The following is a 9,423-nucleotide window of genomic DNA, read 5'->3' as shown; positions in this document are numbered from 1 at the left end:
TTTCATGATAAATTTCATAATTTATACATTCATCATAATATTCATACATTCCTTACATCATCATATTGATCACAATTCATAACAATGGTGTTCATATACCATTGTACTCAAAACTTTCTTCCTTTCCCTTATAAAGAAAACTAATGTTCTATTCATATTTTCATGTGATTCATTTATTTATTACAATATTTATATGAATTCATAACTCATACAAGGTGTTATTATCTTATTTGTAATGGAAACATAAATCCTAATGTAAACCTCATCCCATTTATACTCAACAATCCATCTAGGTTAATGTCATTTCATATTCAAGTGGTATTACTTATGTTTTATTAGACCTACTAGTAATGGAAATAAATCTTAACTATATACTCACATAACTTAAATGTTCATTAAGCCATTTAGGTGAATTACTATTTCTATTCCAAATAATCCATGAATATTTCATGGATTCTAAATTTCATACCTTAATTTCCTCTACCAATTTAGTTATTATACTTTGTGTCTTTGTATTACTATTCACATTACTATTCACTCAAATTATTGACTTTTTAATACATAATAAATTTATTGAACCTAAGTTCTCCAAGATACCACATTTTGCATTCAAAATTTGTTGGTATTGGTTGCCAATACCATTTCCAAGCTTAATGTTAATTGGGCAGAATTTTCAGTTTTCATGCTTTGTTTTTACTATTCCATTGGTCATTTTTGCAGTGGGATTTGGCAAAATAATCAATATGAAAGTTGTTCCTTATTTTGTCTAGTTGAATTTTCTTTTTTGAATCACTCCATTTGGAGTTTTGTAGCTCAAGTTATAGTCATTTTACCATAACTGGCCGGAGTGACCTGTACCCAGATTTTCTGGGCCATTTGGTTCTGCTAGATTTGGTGACCTAAGTTTGGTTGGCAATTTGACTAGGTTATGGTTAGAATTTGGATTTGTGTTCTTCATGAAAGTTGTTGGTCTATATCTCAGCTTATTGCTGGTAAAATTTCAGGTCAATTGGACAATTCTACACTGAGTTATAGCCAAATGACCAAACACTGTTCATTTGGTCATTTTGCCCAGGCAGACTGCAGATCACCCGGATTAGGGCAAGCTTTTGGTCCACTTGGTTTGGTTTTATGGGCATGGTTTCTTCACCAAAGTTGTGCCATTATGTGTCTAATTTCATGTCCAATTGGTCTTGCACCAATTAAACCTCTACAATTCAAGTTATGGCTGTCCAAACCTGCTAGACTCATGCCCAGTCCGGCAGGTCACCAAGGGCAGCATATATAACCTCAATTCTCTTGGCACCATTCACTCAATTTCCTACTCAAACATGACCATATGGTCACTAATTGACCATTACAACCTCTTTTCACTAATACTTAAACAAAATCCAAATTTTGGTGCCCAAATCCTAACTCCAACAATTTCAATTCTCTATATACATACTATCCATGAATTAAAACACCAAAATCATGTTTAATGGCAGCCATACATAACTATTATGCAATCAAATTGTTGAAACCCTAGGTACCCTAAGGCTGCCAAAATTTCATGGGGTAAGTTCATGCATCTTTAATTCATTTTTCATCAAATTTTCAACTTAACTCAACTTAAATTCATGCTTAGAAAAGAATGGAAGCAAGAAAATTAGCACTAACCTCTTGGATGAATTTTTACTCTTCACTTTCCTTCACTTTCTCCTCTTCTAATGGCTGCCCAAGTTTAGCTCTAGTGGTAAGGGAAATTTTTTGTGAAGAGAGGGTGAGGTTTTATGGTGTAGTTGGCTAGGGAATCAAGCTCATTTGGAGCTTTAATGGTGGTCTTCCTCTCTTTTTTCTCTTTGGTGCGGGAATAAGAAGAAGGGGCTTCTGGAATTGTTTCACTTTTTATCTCATTTTTATGTCATTTTAATCCCTTTTAATTTGCTTGTAAAATAGTGATTGGGTGGAGAGTGTTTAATGACATCATATGATGTCATAATTCCTAATTTCTTTCATTTTCTTTTCCTCTTTTCTCTAATCATTTTCAATTCAATTTTTAGCAATATTTATTCATATTTTAGATCATAATAATTATTTACTTAACTGGACAAGTCGGTCAAAAATCATCTCTGAAGACGAAATGACCAAAATGCCCTCCGTTTGGCTTAACAGACTAAAATTGTCTGTACCAATTGAAAATTTTTTCTAAACCTTTTCTTAGCATTCTAATGCCATAGAACCCTCAATGACTCTTCTCTGGGGTCCCAAAAATTATTTTATGAATTTTCTCCCGAGTTCAGGGCTCCTAGTTGCGAAGACCGCAACTTTCCACTCGGTTACCCATTGCTAGGGTACCGACTCATTTAACTTGGTTGTATTTTATTTCTAAAATTTTTTCTAAATTTTTCTTATTAATATTTGAGTTATTTATGACTCCTCACTCTAGTCTAATTATTTTTCCAGACGTTCTAGCTGTCTGAACCGACACCGGTCACCGAAACAGTAGAATGTACGGAATTGCTACAGTGAGGGTGTTACAATTCTTCCCCTCTAATTTAAATTTCGTCCTCGAAATTTACTGGGTGTTTTGGGTTCTGAGATAATTCCTTTACTTTTCTATTGCTCCCTCTGTCTACTTCTTTTATATATATATGGTACTATTTAGTCTTTTCGAATCTATCATTATACACTTAGGCATATCATAAAGGAAATACTTTACCTCAAATTCACATCTGGGGCTTCTTGCTCCTCTCCGGCTTGGGTGATATTTGAAAGTGGTGTTACTGTTATACTTGGTCTTTCCACGACCTCTGTCTGGGTCCGTGGTAAATTCCTCTTAGGACAATCTTTCAGACGATGGTCTATGGCCCCACATCTATAACAAGCTCCAGTCAATCTCCTACATTCACCTTTATGCCACTTGTTACAATGACCACATTTTCTTGCTAGTCCTGGCGCACTCACTACTAGTGTTTCTGGTTGATCTCTTCTGGGTATAGGCTTGGGTCTAGATCTCCTACTTTGATCAGATGTCTGACTTAACTGTTCTCTTAGCCTCTTATTACTAGACTGTCCAAATTTCCTCTTTTGCTGATCACCACTCCTCTTTTGTTCCTCTTTATGAACACAGCTAATATATTTCTTTCTAAACTCTATCAAAAAGAATTCCCAGGTTACGTCAGCTGGTGGCACTACCTTGGTTATGACATCCCACCACTGATATGCAGCTTCTTGTAATAATGAAACTGCACACTCCAAACTCTATTCTGGTGTGCAATGGAGCTGCTGCAGGATTCTTTCAGTCCTTTCTAACCAATACTCAGCCGCTGAAGAATCGTCTTCCTTTTTACCATTGAAATCTACAGCTCCATACTTCCTAATTTTTCCTAGAGGTGATTTCTGCTCAGACAGTGGTGGAATAACCCCAGTCATCTGTCGAAAAAATTCAGTCATCTACTCACACAAGGCCTGTTGGGGTTATATAGGCACCTCTTGCACTGGTGGAGCAGGATCTCCCCGATTTCCAATATCACTGCTAGTTGGGATACGGCTTACTACTTCTTCTTCTACTGCCGGCTGCGATTCTGAGTCCATACCTTAACCTAAAATAACCAAGAAAATATATCTGCATTAGTGTCACCTCAACTCATATGAATGCAATGTATGTTATGCACACAATCTTATTCTATCTATCTATGCCTAGGAACACCTAAACCGTGCTCTGATACCAATAAATGTAATACCCCTCACCCGACTATAGTGTAGCCGAGCAAGGCGTGCTACAATCGGTGCCGGAGCACCCTAACTTATCTTACTTTATTTTTTTTTTATAATTTTGAATTCGTTTAATTTAATATCAATTATTTTTCGATGGAGAAACCAGTGGAGTTTCCCCTATTTTATTATCGTTTGGCGTATTTCAATATTCACCTATTTGAAATTCAACAATATTTTCTAAGTATGATCTCATCCATACTCATATCATCATTTGAAAAATCATTATGTAATTCAAATCTATACTCATTTGTACAAATTCATTCATGCTCCATTCTTATAGCAAAATTCTCAAATTTGCATTAATTTACATCATTTGCAATAATTAAATAAATCCTTAATTTACATGATATACAATTTAATTACAATTTGCTAATTTACATTGCAATATAAGAAATAAATAACATACACAAAATACATGATATACTTAATGTGAGCCCTATCTACATGCATTGCTGAGGAGGTGACAACCTTGAATGCTCTGCAGATCAGAACTCCCAAAATTCCTAGTCAAACGTCCATTGGGTTCTAGCTTGAGTACTTGCGCGAAGGAAACAATTCCATCGCGCTAAGTATTACTGCTTAGTGGTGCAATAATATAACAAGGAAATAATATACAAATAAAGATAGAAATAAAACATAATTCAAATAATTAAGATTTATTTATACTTCACATGCGGTTTCTAAAATTTAATATGTTTTATCCTAATTTAGTCTTCTTTGAAAGTGTTTATTTCGCCAATGTACAGTAATAATGTATAAAGAAAAATGATCTAAAAATACTAAATTTATGCTTATATTATTATATAAGTCACATTTGCAATATTTATTTATGTTATAATTTTCTTTGCTAATCTTTTAGCATTTTCTCTATACTTGCTAGGTTATCTCAGATTATCTCATAATAAGGAAATTTTAATATCGGTCCAGTTCATTTCGATTCTTTCTAATAAATAACTATTCTAATTTATTTTAGGTCATCTTACTCATTTATTTTATTTAATTTCTAATATTTTTAATTGCTAATATTCTTAACTTATCTTAATAAATTTCACTGCCCAAGTAACCTATGATAGGCTGACTAAACTGGATAACGGGTCGTTGGCACTGGACACCACGGTGTCTTGGGCTGTCATACCATGGGACGCAGAACGTCAACCACGTATGCAGTCAGTATGGCTAAAAAGCCATGATAACACATAATCAGGCATAAAAGCCATGAATGTTGGCATAAAGCCATGAATGCGGGCATAAAGCCATGAATACGGGCACAAAGCCATGAATACAGGCATAAAGCCTTCGCGATCGCTAAAACAATACCCTATTGGCATGCCAAACTATCCAATCTGACACACATGTCTAGGCAATACAAGGGCACATAATATCATTAAATATTAATATATTGTGTTTTATGACTTCATTATTTCATGATAAATTTCATAATTTATACATTCATCATAATATTCATACATTCCTTACATCATTCATATTGATCACAATTCATAACAATGGTGTTCATATACCATTGTACTCAAAACGTTCTTCCTTTCCCTTATAAAGAAAACTAATGTTCCATTCATATTTTCATGCGATTCATTTATTCATTACAATATTTATATGAATTCATAACTCATACAAGGTGTTATTATCTTATTTGTAATGGAAACATAAATCCTAATGTAAACCTCATCCCATTTATACTCAACAATCCATCTAGGTTAATGTCATTTCATATTCAAGTGGTATTACTTATGTTTTATTAGACCTACTAGTAATGGAAATAAATCTTAACTATATACTCACATAACTTAAATGTTCATTAAGCCATTTAGGTGAATTACTATTTCTATTCCAAATAATCCATGAATGTTTCATGGATTCCAAATTTCATACCTTAATTTCCTCTACCAATTTAGTTATTATACTTTGTGTCTTTGTATTACTATTTACATTACTATTCACTCAAATTATTGAATTTTTAATACATAATAAATTTATTGAACCTAAGTTCTCCAAGATACCACATTTTGCATTCAAAATTTGTTGGTATTGGTTGCCAATACCATTTCCAAGCTTAATGTTAATTGGGCAGAATTTTCAGTTTTCATGCTTTGTTTTTACTGTTCTATTGGTCATTTTGGCAGTGGGAATTTGGCAAAATGATCAACATGAAAGTTGTTCCTTATTTTGTCTAGTTGAATTTTCTTTTTTGAATCACTCCATTTGGAGTTTTGTAGCTCAAGTTATGGTCATTTTACCATAACTGGCCGAAGTGACCTGTACCCAGATTTTCCGGGCCATTTGGTTCTGCTAGATTTGGTGACCTAAGTTTGGTTGGCAATTTGACTAGGTTATGGTCAGAATTTGGATTTGTGTTCTTCATGAAAGTTGTTGGTCTATATCTCAGCTTGTTTTTGGTAAAATTTCAGGTCAATTGGACCTTTCTACACTGAGTTATAGCCAAATGACCAAACACTGTTCATTTGGTCATTTTGCCCAGGCAGACTGCAGATCACCCGGATTAGGGCAAGCTTTTGGTCTACTTGGTTTGGTTTTATGGGCATGGTTTCTTCACCAAAGTTGTGCCATTATGTGTCTAATTTCATGTCCAATTGGTCTTGCACCAATTGAACCTCTACAATTCAAGTTATGGCTGTCCAAACCTGCTAGACTCATGCCCAGTCCTGCAGGTCACCAAGGGTAGCATACCTAACCTCAATTCTCTTGGCACCATTCACTCAATTTCCTACTCAAACATGACCACATGGTCACTAATTGACCATTACAACCTCTTTTCATCAATACTTAAACAAAATCCAAATTTTGGTGCCCAAACCCTAACTCCAACAATTTCAATTCTCTATATACATACTATCCATGAATTAAAACACCAAAATCATGTTTAATGGCAGCCATACATAACTATTATGCAATCAAATTGTTGAAACACTAAGTACCCTAAGGCTGCCAAAATTTTATGGGGCAAGTTCATGCATCTTTAATTCATTTTTCATCAAATTTTCAACTTAACTCAACTTAAATTCATGCTTAGAAAAGAGTGGAAGCAAGAAAATTAGCACTAATCTCTTGGATGAATTTTTACCTTTCACTTTCCTTCACTTTCTCCTCTTCTAATGGCTGCCCAAGTTTAGCTCTAGTGGTAAGGGAAATTTTTTGTGAAGAGAGGGTGAGGTTTTATGGTGTAGTTGGCTAGGGAATCAAGCTCATTTGGAGCTTTAATGGTGGTCTTCCTCTCTTTTTTCTCTTTGGTGCGGGAATAAGAAGAAGGGGCTGCTGGAATTGTTTCACTTTTTATCTCATTTTTATGTCATTTTAATCCCTTTTAATTTGCTTGTAAAATAGTGATTGGGTGGAGAGTGTTTAATGACATCATATGATGTTATAATTCCTAATTTGTTTCATTTTCTTTTCCTCTTTTCTCTAATCATTTTCAATTCAATTTTTAGCAATATTTATTCATATTTTAGATCATAATAATTATTTACTTAACTGGACAAGTCGGTCAAAAATCATCTCTGAAGACGAAATGACCAAAATGCCCTCCGTTTGGCTTAACAGACTAAAATTGTCTGTACCAATTGAAAATTTTTTCTAAACCTTTTCTTAGCATTCTAATGCCATAGAACCCTCAATGACTCTTCTCTGGAGTCCCAAAAATTAATTTATGAATTTTCTCCCGAGTTCAGGGCTCCTAGTTGCGAAGACCGCAACTTTCCACTGGGTTACCCATCGCTAGGGTACCGGCTCATTTAACTTGGTTGTATTTTATTTCTAAAATTTTTTCTAAATTTTTCTTATTAATATTTGAGTTATTTATGACTCCTCACTCTAGTCTAATTATTTTTCCAGACGTTCTAGCTGTCCGAACCGACACCGGTCACCGGAACAGTAGAATGTATGGAATTGCTACAGTGAGGGTGTTATAAAGGAAACTGATTATGAGGTGAAAGTAAATGGGTGTCTGTACTACAGAGGAAGAGTGTGTGTACCAGATGATGGGGAACTGAAGACTAGTATTCTGAAAGAAGCACACACTAGTGTTTATGCTATGCACCCGGGAAGCACAAAAATGTATAATGATTTGAAACCTCATTATTGGTGGCTTGGTATGAAGAGGGATATAGCTGACTATGTGACTAAGTGTTTGACATGTTAGCAAGTTAAAGCAGAACATCAAGTTCCATTAGGATTGCTACAGCCTATAAGCATACCTGAATGGAAATGGGACCGGGTCACTGTGGATTTTGTTAGTGGTCTACCTCTCACCCAGAAGAAGCATGATGTAGTATAGGTGATAGTGGATAGATTAACGAAGTCAGCACATTTTCTACCAGTTAGGACTAACTATTCACTAGAGAAGCTAGCAGAATTGTATACCAGTGAGATAGTTAGACTACAAGGAATCCCACTTTCCATAATATCTAATCCAGACCCAAGGTTTACATCGAGATTCTGGAAAAAGTTGCAAGGAGCCTTGGGCCACAACTCCGCTTTAGCACGGCTTTTCATCCTCAGACAGATGGACAGTCGGAACGAGTAATCCAGGTAAACCTAAAAACTAATTGAATTTTGACAATTAATAAATTGAAATGATAGTAACAATGTGAATTATGTGATAGATCTTAGAGGATATGTTGAGGAGTTGTGTTATTGAGTTTGAGGGGAGTTGAGATAGATATCTCCCACTGGCAGAATTTGCATATAACAATAGCTACCAAGCTAGTATTCAAATGGCCCTGTATGAAGCACTGTATGGGAGAAAGTGTAAAACCCCAGTATGTTGGACTGAATTGGGCGAAGATAAGCTGGTAGGACCGGACCTGGTGAAACAGACTGAGGAGAAAGTGAAGATAATCAAAGTAAAATTGAAGGTTGCCTCAGATAAACAGAAATCTTATGTCGACTTGAAGAGAAAAGAGATAGAGTATGCAGTTGGCAACAAAGTGTTTCTCAAAGTCTCACCATGGAAGAAAGTACTGAGGTTTGGAAGAAAGGGTAAGTTAAGCCCTAGTTTCATTGGCCCATATGAAATCATTGAACGTGTGGGTCCAGTGGCCTACAGGCTAGCTTTACCACCAGAGCTGGACAAGATCCACAATGTGTTCCACGTATCTATGCTAAGAAGATATCGCTCAGATCCTTCACATGTCATCTCCATGGAAGAAATTGAAGTACAACCGGATTTGACATATGAAGAAGAACCCATACGGATCCTTGCTCGGGAAGTGAAAGAGTTGAGGAATAAGCAGATTCCACTGGTGAAAGTGCTTTGGAGGCACCACAACACCAAGGAGGCAACTTGGGAAAGTGAAGAGACGATGAGGCAAATTCTGTAAATTTCGAGGACGAAATTTAATTAGAGGGGAAGAGTTGTAACACCCTTACTGTAGCAATTCTGTACATTCTACTATTTCGGTGACCGGTGTCGGTCCGGACAGCTAGAACGTCTGGAAAAATATTGAAACTAAAGTGAGGAACCATAATTAACTCAAATAATAAAAAGAAAAATATAAGAAAAATTTTAGAAATAAAATACAACCAAGTAAAATGAGCCGGTGCCCTAACGATGGGTAACCCAGTGGGAAGTTGCGGTCCAAGCAACTAGGAGCCCTAAACCCGGGAGAAAATTCATAAAATAATTTTTGG

Source organism: Hevea brasiliensis, chromosome 8 (assembly GCF_030052815.1).
Source record: "Hevea brasiliensis isolate MT/VB/25A 57/8 chromosome 8, ASM3005281v1, whole genome shotgun sequence".
Lineage (NCBI taxonomy): Eukaryota > Viridiplantae > Streptophyta > Magnoliopsida > Malpighiales > Euphorbiaceae > Hevea > Hevea brasiliensis.
This window is presented reverse-complemented; position numbering follows the sequence as displayed.